This window comes from Haliotis asinina, chromosome 4 (assembly GCF_037392515.1).
Source record: "Haliotis asinina isolate JCU_RB_2024 chromosome 4, JCU_Hal_asi_v2, whole genome shotgun sequence".
NCBI classification, from domain to species: domain Eukaryota; kingdom Metazoa; phylum Mollusca; class Gastropoda; order Lepetellida; family Haliotidae; genus Haliotis; species Haliotis asinina.
Genome location: NC_090283.1, coordinates 56,904,113 through 56,921,892, shown reverse-complemented (window position 1 = coordinate 56,921,892; position 17,780 = coordinate 56,904,113). Strand labels below are relative to the sequence as shown.

The following is a 17,780-nucleotide window of genomic DNA, read 5'->3' as shown; positions in this document are numbered from 1 at the left end:
TATCAGTTCCCTCGCTGAACAAACCAAAGTTTCCTGGTTCGATTTATAAAGCTTAATGTGTTTTGAACAAGAATCCACGCTTGGAATCTTCGTTGATTTCACTCACAAAGACGGCCAAGGGTAGAAGAGGCCTTCAGCAACCCATGCGTGCTGTAAAAAGCGACTATGCTTGTCGTAAGAGGTGACTAACGGGATCAGTTGATAAGGTTCGATGACTTGGTTGATACATGTCATCGTTTCCCAGATCGATGCTCATGCTGTTGATCATTGGATTGTCTGGTTCAGATTCGATTATTTACAGACCGCCGCCCTATCTCTTGAATATTGCTGAGTGTGGTGACGTAACTCACTCACTCACTCACACACGAGAGGTAAACCTGTAACTTATAGAGTGCCTCACGCCACACATACACTAGCACAACACGCACGAACGTAAACACAATCAGAAACCACTTACTCCATAGTGCAACCGTCACAAACACATGCAGAAGCTAGTCATATGCACACCAGAAAGAAAACATTTCTTATAAGTCAAACTAAGGAAACGTGACGTACGTAACAAACGATCAAATTTTAATACAGGACACGAATGTTGTAGTTTATGCGTACGGCGCCTTGTTACAACGTGCGTAACGCCTGTTGAGACACTACCAATCCTGCCACGATGCTCACTATCAGTGTCGCAAAAACCTGTACACTCTGAACGTCCACCTCATCGACTGACCTTGGAATGCATTGTGCCCAGTACACGGTATTTCACGTCGACTAAATCTTGGTTTATTGCAGGTGTTGACACATACGACAATGGATGTGTCTAATACTATCGATTTCAACTCAGGTGGGACAAGGTCTATAATGTTCTAATTAGCCTGCTTCTAGAGCACAACAATGCTGGGATAGAAACCAAACAGATCTTGAATGTTCCCGTCGGTGTATTATATACTATCGTAACTTGTCAGCTTGGTTCCTGGATTTCTTGTCCTTCGATCGCGACTAACACTGGATTACACGTTGTACATATGGTGACTGCTTAGGAAAATGACTTGGACCAAAGGGTGCCACTATTTACCTGGCAGAGAATAGGTAACCACGAGATGGTGACGTTAATGTTAACTTTCATCGCAACTTGTGTTGTATACTCCACTCGGAGCTGGGAATAATAACTGATCCATTGAGCTCGTAATAACGAGGCACGTTTGGTTAGCTTTAGGCTGTGGATTTAGCGCATAACATTATTATCTAGTAGGCCGGACCCGTTCCATGTTCATAACACTTTTATATCTGAACACGTAAAAAGTAACTTTACCCAATCGCTACTGCAACCATGTGTCCTTAAAAATTTTCTGTTTCCGATTTAGTTGATAATGGTTTGAATAAGCTTTTCAATCCTGTGTTTCTCTTTCGAAGAGGGTCAACAGTGAATCATTCAGTAGATGAAAGTGTGGCAAATAAGCGATCGCTGAGACAGCCTTAGCCCTAGACCTAGACAGAGAAGGACCTCCAGACTGTCGAGCTCCAAGTAAAATGGCTGCCAATTCATATGACGTATCATCATATAACTAGGACGGTAATCGAACCACTCACATCCAGCTATACGGGCATCAGCTCTCCACAAGACACTGACGCTTTCATATAGCTGCTATGATCTTCGACAATGCCATATTGGTCCATGTTAACCTCTAGGAAAGTACGCAAAGCACGCTAATGCAAAACATCACGACAGTGGTAGTTAAAACATGCTTTCTCATAACATACCCTGTTTTGCTGTTTGAATTGTGTTTGAAATGTGCATGGGTCATTAAGTGCGTATGAATAAGTGACTAAGAGTCTGCTCTGTTATATGTTGCTTTTCATTGATCAGGTATAATTTTAAAATTTTCACTATGGTTTGTTTCCTTTACACCAAACGGAATTTGTTTCTCAGTTTGGTCAGTCATGGCGTTCTATATATTGTTGTGCACAGTACACGCAGTGTCTGAGATAGATATTTGATTCGAAATTTTTGATACAGAAAATACAGCTCATAGAGATCACAAAGTTCTATGCGGGGTTAAGTTGATAACATTGGTGCAAGAACGTAAGTGTCCAGTTTATCCAGGAAATGTATAAATATGTACACAAACACAAAGACTGCTTAATAAATATGCTAGTTCTGTGAATCCGATAAAAACAAGCTTTATGGATGAACAGCTTATTTTTTCAGATGATGCGACGTTTCCATGCAGATTCTTGTATCGTTGTATCGTCTCCAGCTTCAAAAAGTATCATTCAAAGAATTTAATGTGAATCATTTTGTAGAAATGTTTCATGTTATGCCTTATGTAAACGTCATGGTATCTGTGCACTCATTTGTGTGTACAAAACTGTTCCGGACACGATTCACTGACAAACCTACGGAGCACACGTCCTTTAAGGTATTCAAAACTATATTCATTGTTCAGAACACGACCCTATAACCTTCGTAGGAAGAATAAACGTCCTGTCGGGTATACAAAACTGCATCTCATATTTAAGACACAACCTTGTAGCCTACGTAAGAAATACACACATCGTGTCGGGTATTCAAAACTGTGTTCACTTTCCAGGACAAGACCCCGTAACCTACGTACGAAGAATACACCCTCTTTCTTGTATTCAAAACTGTGTTGATTGTACAGCACTTGACCCCATGATAAGCCAAGCATACTGTCGTTCTTTCTGGTACTCGCAACTATATTCATTGTTCAAGCCACGACCCTGTAACTTACTTACTAGGCACACACTTCCTCTCAGGTGTATCAATAATGTGACGTACTCGGAAAAAGGTTTGATTGATTACTTTTATTCCACGTCACGGTGATTAGCCCTCTCAGCCTGACCAGGCTTCCAGAATAAAGGAGTCACTACTGATGCCATCTAAGTATATTAACTTCTCATTTGGTTTCCATCAGTGAAAACAGACAAATGCACCAGATATGCATCAATGACGTTCAGGATTACACAGGACCATGAAGGTTTAACCCAAAGCGACGTCACCGAGAACACATTTCAGGTGGCCTTACTCTCCCTACAAGAAGCTAATGCTCTTAGACGGCGGTACGCCCGTCATAGATTAACCATTGCCACTTTGATGTTTTAGTGTGTGTGTTCTCATTTGTGTGATTGGTGCCGTGTCAAAATGGCTGAGCAGATTTTAGGGGTATATCAAGAACTGTCATGACGATGTCAGGACATCTTTGTAGGAACGTGAACAGTCTGGCCTTTATGAACTGGATGGGGGGGCAGAGTTGAATCAATATAACGCCATCACACGTGTCAAGTGCTAAGCTTCAACACATCGTCCAGCCGTACTATCACGGTACCAATATTCCAATAAACCTTGAATTTGGTTTAAACATATTTATTCGTGAAAAACGAGTGAATTGGCAAACAAGCTAGAAGCTTGTGTTAATGCCTCTCCAATGCATTTTACAAAAGTAAATAAACCAAAGTTCTAATACAGGATAGTCACATGACACAACCACAAGGTAAATGCACATGAAACTAATTGATGGTTAATGTTTCAAAAACAACCAATATATTTCTTTAAGCTGGTAATTCTCAACCACATTTAGTATCAAATCTACGAGAAGCAGTGACGAAGAGGTAGACAGATCTTAAGATGGCTAGATTATCAAGATCAGATAAATCACTCTTTCCATATAGGATTGTCTTTAAGCTGTATCCATGTTTGTAAAATCTGCATCATTTCTTAGTATTAGTACAGTGTAATTAGGACGACAAGTAGATAGTGTTGGGTATCTAGCGCCACAAGAACAGGAAGGATCGTTTGAAAGATGTCGTTCAAATTTATGATAGTTCAAATCACTACTGCCTAGACGAGGCCTGCAGTGAGTAATTTGACAAAATCGACTTCCATACTTCACATCAAATCCAGATGTATGTCCAAGTTGTGGGGATATTTTTTCAATAAATGACTTTTGGGATTGTATCATTTTAACGTCATTTGGAAAAGCATTCCAAAGATCTACTGTGCTTGGTACAAAAGGATCTTGAATAAAGAATTGTTTTTACGCGAATGTTTTGTAAGTTTGATGTTTGATGAAATTGTATACATCTTCTCTCAATAAGAGGGGTGAGCTTAGTTTCTGCATACAGTTTGTTATGGCTTGTTCCTCTTGCTGCCCCACAAATTGTCCTTAATGCATCTAACTGTATGTTTTCTAAAGTGGTATTCTGAACAGAGGTGCAGTTGTCCCAAACGTGACTGCAATAATCAAATAACGGCAGGATGAAAGACTGGTACATAATCTGAAGTGACCTACGTGATAAACGATATTTCAAACCTCTCAAGCAGTTTATCATAGGAGTAACTCTATCTACAATATTATGAATTTGATAGGGATGAGATACCGCAGATCAGTCTAAAACCCATCAGTATGATATGTGTCGGTGTATATCACGAGACACAGAATTCAAACTGAATCAAAGTCTACATGGGCCCTTATGAGGTAACCTACCTTCAGTCGCTGGTGATTTATAGCTCATTTTTATACTCTATCGTCTTGCAGTAGAGTATAATTTTTTTCGTTCCATGCCAGTTTTAAAGCTTCTACTATTGTTGCTGCTTAATCATAATCAATCATTCTCGTCATGATAGAGCTGAAATATTGCCGATGTGACGATAAATACTAACTCACTCCCCCAAACTGAATCATTTTGTTTGGGCTTAAATATAATCATTTTAATCATCAACATGCGGTAAATATGCTATATGCAAAAAGGATACCTATATGTGGTGAATAATCTAAATATTGCTTGGGAAGTTTTCATCATCACTTGACTGATATATCACCGTTTTGAAAAATTAGTTACTTAACCTGAAAAGAATACGTACTAAAGCCTATAATAAATGCGCTTTTATCCAAAAAGTCTCCAAACAGAAATGCAAACGTTTTGTAAACAGATAACATCTTGTCTACCACGAATAAAATGTTTTTATTTACCTTTCTAAAATGAATTCAGCAAATATTGAATATATTGTGATCAATCTTCGAAAAGACAGTGCACGTTTATATTTTGCCTGAAGGATACTTTGCACATACTGGCCGAAATGACATAAATATATAAAGCTTTAATTCAAAGTTATAAAAGCGAAATAATATTTAGCATGCATGCTAAATCCAGAAAAAAATATGTTGATATTCAACTGTGAAGTATTAATGTTTGTTATGCTGATGTAATCCAATCATCAAAATCAGAAGAAACATGGATTGGACGGTCAATATGTGAACAGCCATTAGCAAAACTGTATTTGTTACTGAACCGAAAACTCAATGTACAATATTCCATTCTGAGTAATTTTCGTTCCAGATAACGAAAAGTGTCACTCAGCCCCAAGGATGTTTCTGTCTCCGCATCGAAAAAAAAGTCCCAGACAATTATCTATCGTAACAAACAATTTCGTTCCATTGACTGTTGAGGCGGTCCCGCGGGACAAACTCTCACGTTCACTTTAGCAAATCCAGTTCAATTTCCATGTGCAACGAATCAGACATGAATATGGAAGCTTTTGTGTGGAGATCCCTTCTACTTGCTCCCCGAATGAAGATGTCCCCTACAGGGAACTCTACGGGCTTGGTGTGTTCACACCTTGGTGGGTTTGTGTTCGCTTCAGTGCTACAGTGTCCAGGAGATCTGATGGGAGGTTTGGGATGACAACAGATGCACACCCGTTACTTGAGTTCAAGAACAGCCCAAGGAAATGCGTGTTAGCTTTAACTGGAAACTTTAATATTTTTTATTAAAAGAGGCACAACGTGAGTGAAAGTTCTGGGGGATTTTATTGAGTTTTTACGTTTTGAAGTATTGATCATACGGTTTTTATCGGTGAGTGAGTTGGGATTCACGGGCCATTGAATAAAGTTTCAGTTATGTCGAGAATGGTTGTTTAATGTGGGAGAAAAAAGTACAGAGCGAAACAGGACGCTTACCACTTTTCCAAAATCGAAGAGAACGTTTAGAGTGATGACAAAACTAGAAACGCGATTTCAGCGAATTTTTAATCCCACACCAAGACGGGTTTGGTACACGGATGAGTGACGAGAACTTCCAAGACTTGTCTACCCCATGTCGCTGAAAAATGCAAGACCTCAGTGTAGTGATAAGAGCAATTATTTCCGATGCATATGGGAACAACAGCATACTGTCAGTTGAGTGGTTTAATGCCGCTTTCAATAGTATTCTAGTAGTGGTACGAGGTGCAAGGCGGTTGTTTGTTCGGGCTAGAGAAAGAACGAAGTGGTGCAAGCCAAACATTACCCATTTGGGCTCGACAATGGTCATGGCAAACTAAGAATCACTGTTGCGATTCGAACCAACGATCCCCGCTTTCTGGTTTGCTCAAATGAATATAACCCTGATGCAATACCTGAAATGGTATTTGGTGTTTTGTTCGTTTAAGTGGATATTGGTTAATCCGGATGTTTTCGATGCAATCAATCATTTTGCAGTCAAGACAACTTGCGATGATGAAGGTCACTCATTATCTGTGATCCATTCATTGAATCTACAAGACTATCTTCCTCTTTACCCAGTCTCATGACATTAACTGGAAGGTAGGGTACTGGGCGGTAGGGTACTGGAAGGTAGGGTACTGGAAGGTAGGGTACTGGGCGGTAGGGTATCATGTTGGTACTGTCACCTTTATATTACCCGTTGGCAAATAATATTAGGTGTTGTTTACATTATAGTACCTATTGTCACATTTTACTACATATTGTCAAATCTACCACAGTATCAATGCCACTGAACGTAATTTATCAGAAGGCCCATCTTGCTTGATTCTAATCATTACATAGTTGTATTTGCTGAAACCCCCAGCAGTGAACTCTGGAAATGACAATTGGCAAACGATGTGAAAAAGTGACCTAAAGAATAATTGCAGTGACCAAACATGATTACCGAAACGCTACTGAGATTTCCATGGCTTCGTCGTTGTTGCTGGGGGCGAAACATGATGAAAACCACTTTTGTATCTGTCAGTGTCATTCTCATTTACCGTTACCGATTCCCTGATGTCTGAGATCATTTCTGGGATCCTTCTGGTTGGAAGCTAAATCATTGTTGGCGAAAAGGCAAGAAATGTTCATCTTGAGGTAAAAGGTTAAGGTGAAAAGGCAAGAAATGTTCCAGTTGTTTTAACCTCATCTTGAGGTAAAAGGTTAAGGTGTAAAGTCGAGAAATGTTCCAGTTGTGTTAACGTCATCTTTGAGTATAAGGTTAAGGTGTAAAGGCAAGAAATGTTCCAGTTGTTTTAACGTCATCTTTGAGTACAAGGTTAAGGTGAAAAGGCAAGAAATGTTCCAGTTGTTGTAACGTCATATTTGAGTATGAGGTTAAGGTGTTAAGTCAAGAAATGGTCCAATTGTTTTAACGTCATCTTTGAGTATGAGGTTAAGGTGTAAAGGACAGAAATGTTCCAGTTGTTTTAACGTCATCTTTGAGTATAAGGTTAAGGTGAAAAGGCAAGAAATGGTCCAGTTGTTGTAACGTCATATTTGAGTATGAGGTTAAGGTGTTAAGTCAAGAAATGGTCCAATTGTTTTAACGTCATCTTTGAGTATGAGGTTAAGGTGTAAAGGACAGAAATGTTCCAGTTGTTTTAACGTCATCTTTGAGTATAAGGTTAAGGTGAAAAGGCAAGAAATGTTCCAGTTGTTGTAACGTCATATTTGAGTATGAGGTTAAGGTGTTAAGTCAAGAAATGGTCCAATTGTTTTAATGTCATCTTTGAGTATAAGGTTAAGGTGAAAAGGCAAGAAATGGTCCAGTTGTTTTAATGTCATCTTGAGGTATGAGATCAAGGTGAAAAGGCAAGAAACGGTCCAGTTGTTGTAACGTCATATTTGAGTATGAGGTTAAGGTGTAAAGGCAAGAAATGTTCCAGTTGTTTTAACGCCATCTTTGGGTATAAGGTTAAGGTGTAAAAGGATTCTCTTTTGCGTAAAAATATGACTCGCTAATTTACAAGTTTTTACATACATGAAACTAAAATACGGGTCAAATGGACATTCATAGTAAATTCATTTAGAAAAACATGAGAAAATGACACACTAGCTATAGTTAATTTCACATTCCAAGGAAAACCTTGGGAATGTTCATATACAAAATAGATACAGAATCTTTTTTGTGCTTTTGGTGTTTTTTTTTACAACGTATGTAGCAGAGAATACTTTAGACATCCCAGTAAACGAAGAAATACGGTTAATTCTGTTGACGGTTCTTGAATGTTGGCCAGAGTAAACAGCCAAGTGGTTTTGATGAGTTAGAAATCTGCTTAACAAAGTACTTATAGTCACATTCAACGGCATGCTACTTTACATTTGCCCCACGAAAGGGTTAGAATAGGCCTTCAGCAACACATGCTTGCCATAAATGGCGACTATGCTTGTAAGAGGTGACTAACGGGATCGGGTGGTCAGGCTTGCTGACTTGCTTGACTCATGTCATCGGTTCCCAATCGCACAGATCGATGCTCATGTTGCTGATCACTGGATTGTCTGGTCGAGACTCGACTATTTACAGACCGACGCCATATAGCTGGAACATTGCTGAGTGCGGCGTAAAATTAAACTCACTCACTACTTTCCATTTCAGGACCTTTTCGATACTACAAAAACATCTTTGATATGACCCGTATTTCAAGAAAGGCACCCACTAAATATCATACATTCATAGACAGTACTGAAAATTCCTGTGAAGCCACATTATCAATTTCAACTTTAGATATGTGCATAAAGTTTCAGAGTGACACAATACTCTGTACAAGAGTGTATGACAAGGTGAATACCTTCATCTATGCCTTTATATTGAAGCTTTTGTGTGTTTACATTTCACAACTTTTGTGTTCATGGAGCCAGCTCTTTTCACCAAATCTTGAAGCTCAGAATTTGCTTCATTAAGGTTACAATATTCAAGAGAAGAGTACAACTTTCAAAAAGGGTTAATGACAAGCGTTTAAGTAACATTTCCAACATTTACACATCTGTGACCATATCATCTTGCGATGCCATCCCTAATGTTCAGTAGTATCACATGTTAACATGTCTGTTCAGTTCAACAGGGGCAGTGGGGTAGCTTAGTGGCTAAAGCGTTCGCTCCTCATGACGAACGGGTTCCATTCCCCACATGGGTACAAGTCGAATTCTGGTGTCCCCCGTCATGATGTTACTGGAATGTTCCTAAAACCAGCGTAATACTAAACTCACTCACTCACACTGCTCAAAAACTGATTTGCCTTTGCATGTGTCCGTGACAGGATTACACTTCTTGAAGAACCTCTGATAGGCAGGATAGTACCCCCTCATACATTCAAATGAATTGTATTCGATGGGGATTCACAGCCATGTTTATGCCTCAGTCTGAATCGTACAAAGGATGTCTTATAATTATGGAAAGCGCATTTATGACTCAGTATACATTTATGTTATAAAAAAGTGCTGAAAGACAAAAGAACGTAGATTTGGGGCTTTGGGCAAACACTCTCACCTAGGGGTTCATAGTCAAATGCACAAAATGAAAGTAGAAATGTTTGTGTACCCTTCAATTTACAGGCAATAGCCTGTAAAACATATATAGTGATTATAACTGTGGAACTTTGCTGTCTCCTGACGTACTTTGACAATTTTCTCTAGTACCCTATGGTTAAACCTGCTTGATGAATGTGTGACAACGGAAATAAGAGGTTAATGTTAATAAATCTCCCATTGCCTTTCTTTAGATCTGTAATAAGCCGCCTTAAAAGAAAATATTTCACATTAAAAGAGTTTTTTTCAGAAGAAGTACCAGATATTAATCAGCACGTGTCAAAGCGCATATCTGGATGAGTTGTTCAAATACACAAAGCTGAACAACCCCATGATACGTCAAAGGTAATCTTGGTGTTTGATGTCATGCCAATTGCTTGCTGATTACATATCATGTTGACGTTAGAACCGATCCTTGTGTTTGAAATAAGTTACACGCAGGGTTAAGCAGCGTAAATGAAATACCGTGAAATGTCGAAATGAGAAGCACTGTTGCTAGATCTAATTCCCTGTGTAAGTATATCATTAGAACTTTCTCTTTCAAAGGAATAAAACCACCAAGTATTAACACGGGACCGAAGCAATTAATGCCATCGTTAACGCCTTATATCAATCCGGATCGAAATACAAAGGCATAAGGCTTATTTGCAAGAGCATGCATTGTAGAATTCTTTGCCTAAGTATATTGATTATGTATCGAGTGTAATGAAACCGTTTTATTGCATACACGTGCTATACATGTCACCTGGCATACGCGTATGACTGTAATGTATTACTGGGGCTTGAAATATACTACGGTTGGTGGTTGGGTGAGGGAGGGGGTAAAGTGGTTCTTAGCGTGTGGTGGAACATTGAACTATTTCCGAAAGTGATTAAAGCTGTGTTCATTGCAGCTTAAGAGCAAATGTGCCAATTTAAAATGATGGCAATCACTGTTTTCGCGTAGAGTGGTTTCTCTTATCGATTTGAGGTGAGCATTCGGTACACAGTGCCAACCACAGCAATATTTTGCAATATTCACGATTGAGTGAAAATGGTAGTTGTAATGCGGAACGGTGTCAGGTGGAATTTGTATCCGCAAGTCTTCTGGTATGACAATGGCACATAGATATCCTAGCTTACATCCGCAGTGTTCATCTCTGAATCGTAATAATACTCAGTAGTTACTAATGCTTGTATTCCTGTCATACTAAAGTGACAAATGCAAGTGAATTCTGGAATCAGAGTAGAAATATCTTGACACCAGGGGGTCTCTTACTGATGACACCAAAGTGTATGGCCGTCGATATGGTGAACTCCTAAAAGTGACCAAGAAATGACCATCTAACCTTTTGATTGTATGTGTATGTGTATGTGTATGTGTATGTGTGTGTATGTGTGTGTATCAGTATACGCGTGTGTGTATGCATGCATACATGCATGTTTACACACACAAGCACGATATATGAATGTGTGTAGAAATGTGTCTAACCACGTGCCACTCATGTGTCAAACTTGAGCTACCTATTTTGTAATGACAGCGTTGCTGTATTTTATGTTTTCCTTCTTGAACAACTGAAAAATCTGTTTATTTGTATAATGAATGCCCGCGAAACATCAAACAGGGAAAAGAGGAAGTCGGGGAAATGACCTCAGAAAATCAGAGGAGTTTTTCTGTCAAGGTCACGGTCAGATCTTTGAGGAAAGGGTACAACAGACAATTGTACAATGGATTTAAAATGCTACTCCCCTTGATTTGAATTTCCAGATATTTTTTTCTGTTAAGTGGGGACACCCTATCATCTGCCTCGTTACCAATGTATTCTTGCACAAAGACTGTTACTACTCAACAAGAACGTCATTTTAGACTGCTAACGAAGGCTTTGGATTTCATCTATTCAATTTATACTCTCGGTGAGGAGGCTTTAGCAAAGAAAAATCGATTACAACTAGAAAATACACGTTACTGTAAAAATTCAGCGATGGCGGAAATACTTCAGTTGAGAAAATATGGGTCATATCAAATCCTAATACGTGATAGAAAGTTGTAGTTTTCTAGAAACGCGTCTTGCTCATTGAAGTTAAATGAGCCACACCGAATTTTAATGGACAAATGGTAAAGTTGTTCGATCAAAATCAATTCCATCAAGACCGAACTGACAGTATGAACAAATTAAAATAAAATGATAATATTGTATCGCATATTCCTGATACTTGATTGTCCTCCTCTACCTGACGGACCAGTCTATATTCAAGAGGGCTTAAACGGTGACAGACATATTCTTAGCGTCACGACTGCCATACCATCAGTCCACTTGGGAACCCAGAATTAATTCATTTCATGACCCCGTGGACACTTGTTTGTTGTTGTAAATCCTCAGCCAAACTTACTTTCGTTACCTATTTTCTTGAACAACTTGTGTTATTCAGTGAAATTACCTGGAGACGTCTGGAATATCCAATGTCTAACACCACAGTTTTAACCTTCAGAACGAATAGTTAAAGATCTTTGTGGAAGTGCAGTTGATAACGGTTTTTTCACCGTTTCACCGTTTTCTAAGAAAATAGTAATTTTAGTAATAGAAGTCCTGGTTCACAGAAATTGAAGAGTTTATAAATTACGCGTGGCTTTCACAGATTGCCAGGAAATTGCACAGAAGAAATGTTATTCATCTCTTATATGAGTACACTGTGCCATTAAGAAAGTGGTCAAATATAACATATGTTATATTTGGGATTACACTTTGTCAGTAAAGTACATATTCGAGCACATTTGTTGAGCGAATCATGGATTGAAATCAACCCAGCAAAAATACTAGAATATGTACTTTACTCAGAAAATGTAATACAAAATATAACATCTATATTACATCTATAATATTGTGTATGACGCTCACGAATTTCGCTATTTCTGTGAGAACGCGAGTAAGGATCTTAGTTTGCCAGGCGATCAGGGCAAGGGATGTGATTGAGATAATGGTTAAGACTTATATACTAAAAAAACTAGACTAAAAAGACTAAAACGGTTGCGTCAGTAACATTCTTGAAGACCCGTGAAGGTCCCGGGGTAGAATAGGCCTTCAGCAACCCATGCTTGCCATAAAAGGCGACTCAGCTTGTCGTAAGAGGCGACTAACGGGATCGGGTGGTCAGACTCGCTGACTTGGTTGACACATGTCATCGGTTCCCAATAGCGCAGATCGATGCTCATGTTGTTGATCACTGGATTGTCTGGTCCAGACTCGATTATTTACAGACCGCCGCCATATAGCTGTAATATTGCTGAGTGCGGCGTAAAACTAAACTCACTCACTCACTCACATTCTTGAAACTTTCAGTTATGTCCACTTCGTTGCCAGTTTTGTAGAGACCTCGACACTCACTGAAAACTGTGGATACGAACCCACGATCACTTGACTTAGGCACGCCTAGAGGACTCAAGTCTGCAGTGCCTTTGATGACCAGAGAAAGCACAAATCAGCGGATTAAAACTGATCACTGGACTGCTACATGTATAACGGACCCAAGTCTGCAGAGCAAATGTCGACGTCACTGAAAGCTGGGCCAACTAAATCTCAAGCAGAAATACCTACGAGTTCAGACCCCATTACAGGTCCCCGGGAAGTTAAAAAGGACGCACTTATGCAAAGCTGGTGTCCTCGCCTTAAACACGCACCCAAACTGTCAAGAGCTGGGATAGAACTGATCGTCAGTAACCCATGCTTACTGGCGGGATCGGCGACTAACGGGATCGGATGGTCAGGCTCGCTGACTTGGCTGACACCTGTCATCGTATCCCAGTTACGTGTGTCATGTTGTGTCATGCTCATGTTGTTGATCTCTGGATTGTCTGATCAAGACTCGATTGTTTACAGACCACCGCCATATAGCTGGAATATTGCTGAGTGCGGCGTAAAACTAAACTCACTCAGACACTAAATATTCAACCACTGGTGCCGAATCAAATTCCAGACGACGACTTACTGATTGAAAATACATTTGTCTCTTGTGAAATAAATGAAGTAACCTGGTCTTATGTATATCACGCAGATCTAAAGTATCTTTGATATACTGTCATCTTCTGCCATGCAAAAGCATTGGACTGGACATGCCTTGATGCTGATCAAATTGAAAAAAAGCCTCAAGGGAAGATTTAGATTCTGAACACAGGGAGCAAAGCCCTTTGTGAAGGATCTTGAGTCATTGACTTTCAAATGTCATAAAAAATTACAGGATAACTTCCAGCCCCACATACCGAGACATCTAACATCCTGACTAATATGCAGTTCAATGAGGTCAGTATCGAGGACATCACTGCCCTTCCTAACGTAGCAAATGTCCTTATAAGCATGTCACCTGATGATGCATGTTGATGGGGGAACAACATTCCTCCAGTCTAATTTCAATATCCAGTTCGGGAAAATAATTAAGAGGATAACTGTGTACATATATTAACAAACTATACACATACTTACACAGTTTAAGACAATAGAAATATCCTGGGTTATCAAATGTTCGAGAATATACTTTTATGCCGCATTAAGTAAACATTAGAGCAATGTCTTGTTGGTGTACACGCCACATTATGATTAAGTGCTGTTCGAGAGTTCACCAGAGCCTTAGATTAAAACGATTTGTTTATAATACATCATATCTTTTCTATAAAAATCCCGATTTTTGTAATGAGAATGGCTCTTGTTGAAGCAAATAAATGCATGCACCTGTTATAAATAATCAACGACCTTGCTGGATCTAATAATTAATATGCCACCGATCACTGATACAAACTAGTTCAACAGCACACAGAGACACACACACAGACACACACAGACGCACACACACACCCACTCCCCTCTCGTACTTCCCACCTGCACCCAGTTTTTTTCACCATGCCGAGTTGAAGATATCTCGAATAAATGTCCATAACAGTCAATAGCGGGGATTCTTGTGCTGTAAACAGAGGCTTCCCTATCGTCATTAAAGTTGGCTGACACACTGTGTTCGATAACCTGTGACATACCACAAGGTAGGTGTGTCGCTGCTTCATGTGATTCACAGAGAGACAATGTGATAGTATTTAAGTCTTTACATTGAGTAACACCAGTTCTTATTGAATGGCTTTAGCCCCCGTTTTTAAGCGTAATTACCCATGAACCAACAATGCATATGGACAACGACGTCGAATCAAACAGTAATTAGACGTTCGCGCTAACATGACATGACTATTAAGGATCCTAATCTTGTAAACCAGTACAAGGCTGCCAACGCCCTGTCGAAAGTCCATGCTTTTTTCGAAACAGTTGAAAAACGCCCATCCACGCATCATGCTTATACTCACAACTCTGATTGATGACAACAGGGGCAAATTGTCCCTTAGGAATATCGACCTTGTAATGTTCTGTGTACAGGGTTCGATTTGAGGTGAAAAACACAAGTTTTCTATATCACGTATAATTAGGCGTAATGGCTGTTATCCCGGAGCAAGGGTTCGCTTCTTGGCTTTTGTTGAGGTTGAGTGTATTGGTACTGTAAAGTCCTTTTGTTTCTAACGTCATATCCCGTGCCATTACGGTTCATTCACAACGTCGTAGCCAAAGAATAATCAGCCTCGACTGACCGTTGGTAAAGTTAAAATTGTGATGGATTTTATATGAACTGATTACAGAACACAAACCGGTGTAGACACAAGGTGCCCGCGAATTTGTTTTATCATCCGCCATACTCACGTTGTGAAAAAATATTGGTGTTAATTTTCTCCTTTAGGCCAGACATATTCATACTCCTTCCTTAGCTAGAAACCTGTAAACTATCGAATCTCTGCATGAGAAAATCACTATGAACATTGATCCTCGTCTACATATTTACAAGAACATTGTCTGAGAATGAATACTTTCTAAATATTGCCATAGGTTTTGATCAAATTTAATGGGGTACAGTGGTGTCGAACACCGCTATGTACCGTTTGACGGTGGTCAGTAAATAATCAACTCTGGACAATATAATAGAGTGATTAACATCATGACTATTGTACATGCAACTGGAAACGATGACAGCTGCGAACCACGTCAGCGACCACGGCATCCGACTCTGTTACGACTAGCAAAGATTGCTGTAGATTCTAACCCGGATTTCCATGGATCGATGCAGCATTGAAACTATACGAAGACGCGTATTCGCGGAACACCATCAACAAAAGACAACTGTAAGCTTTCTGGGGACTAATTCTAAAGAGGAAACACCGAGGGACAGCTGTTCACTTTACTTTGGCAGTTATATAATTGAAATGTTCACATAATAAGGTCTAGATTTTGGTGTTCTCAAAGTGGATAGGCATGTCCTGACGACTGGCCTCTGTAACGATATCCATGCAAACACTCCCGTTTGTTCACTGCACAGTCAGTGTGCTCTTACCAGGAGATGTCGGTTGGTAGACAAATCAGACAAACAAGTGATGGACGAGGAGATCCATTGACATGACTGCACATTTACTGATTTACAAAAAAAGGATAAAAAAAGATACGATGCTAACTATGATTAACAAACAAGGAATAATTCTGACAAATTCCCTAATGTCATAACTATTGTGAAAGTGTATCAACCCTACAGTATTTATATCATCATGTAGGTATAGTGTGAGTATAACCTACGTATCTAAATGTACATGTTGACGATAAAAAGATTAGATTGTGGTAGATATGTATTTGAAAAATGTTTTGATATCATTTCACTAGTTGTATGATATTACTGCCGTGTGGTTATGTACAATTTCACAATATTGATAGGCATGCATTTTCCTCACAAATATCAGTTTTACTCATTGTAGGGGTATGATACCTACGCATATTGAATATAACAAATCGTCAATACGATATCAATGAATAATGTCAAGACCCGTATCAATAACTCATGAAAAGTACCGTCGTTGAATGGGCTATTTTAGTTTTCTTAACCTAATCCCGCAAAAATAGATCAATTTGTTCTCTACCCTACCAAACCTCGAATGTCCGGTATTAGTGTTTACGTAGTTTTATAATATGTCAAGGCTTGTTGATATCAAAGTGCATGCCCCATAAATTATATAGCATGCATGCATTATAAATGATCAACCAGATGAAGTCAGGAAATAATTACATCTGCGGTCACATCAATAGCAATTTCCAAGAGTTCATGCGGACAATTTCCACGTGTAAATTAATCCCAGTCGCTTGTCAAAGAGCCTATATCCCCATGAATGAAATTGCATTAACGACGGTCAAGAATTGCCCCTCCCCACTGTGTATGTAATCTATTAAAACTCTAACACGTGCCATCTTTGGGATAACACTTTATCTGTAAAGTACAGATTCTAGTCCCGGATGTACCCAATAAACGTGCTAGAATCTGTACTGAGAGAATGTAATCCCAAATTCTAAATGGCATCGTGTGTTCATATAATTACTTTGTAATAGAAATAATGAATTGATTTTATAGAGGTGTATCTAAATGAATGAAGATGACAAATGACAGATTCCTATCAATGTAAAAATTCGTTGAGTATTATCAGATGTCCATAGCTGAACGCCAAGAACATGTATGTCATAGCATCCAGGCACTGTCATCCTTCCAGTTGTATTTTCATGCTTTACATTCTTTCAAGAAAAAGATGGAAAACGTCATAGAAAATAGAAACAAATCCTGATTATTATCACAGTATTACAATTTGTTAACTGAATGAAATATATTATCATGTATTTCAATCAATCACTCACCTATATCACCACTGGCGGCGAAGGCTATAAGCTGCGAGGATATCAACTCTCGGATCTGCCTTAATCGATTTCAGTAACAGTTATCAGGAAGCAAGATGTCTTGTATTCGTCTCCGTTCTCTCAGTCATTAATGCCGTAAGAGACGTCCATCAACTCGACGTCATTCATGAGCTCTCGCATGTCTTGTCACGTGTATTGTCTCCAGCCAATCAGGCGAGACGGTGATTCCGGAGGGAATGTTTGCTTTCATCCGATTGGCTGCGTTCCGACGTTAGATAAGAAGACCGTTAACGTCAGTTTTTAAGGGAAGCAATAACCTAAATGTGTTTTGTTGAGAATGTTTTGGTGCTCCGATCTGCTTCACGTACCTGTGATACAGATACTGTTATTTTTTCCAGAGCCGATACCATCATACCATCATGGAACTCAACAAATGGCTATTAGAAGTGTGAAAGAAAAATCCCTAAGGAAAAAAGAAATATTGTTT

At 39.2% G+C, this 17,780-nt stretch overlaps 1 protein-coding gene across 1 annotated transcript in view; it reads right to left on the bottom strand.

The window, feature by feature from the left end:
* The window catches only part of LOC137281708 (cyclic AMP-inducible protein BP74-like), a 52,584-nt gene extending 35,135 nt beyond the window's left edge, over window positions 1–17,449 (bottom strand). Inside the window, exon 1 of the mRNA XM_067813126.1 lies at window positions 17,294–17,449. The gene's annotated coding sequence lies outside the window, so the exon portion shown is untranslated. The remainder of the gene's footprint in view (window positions 1–17,293) is intronic.
* Between the last annotated feature and the right edge of the window lie 331 nt (window positions 17,450–17,780).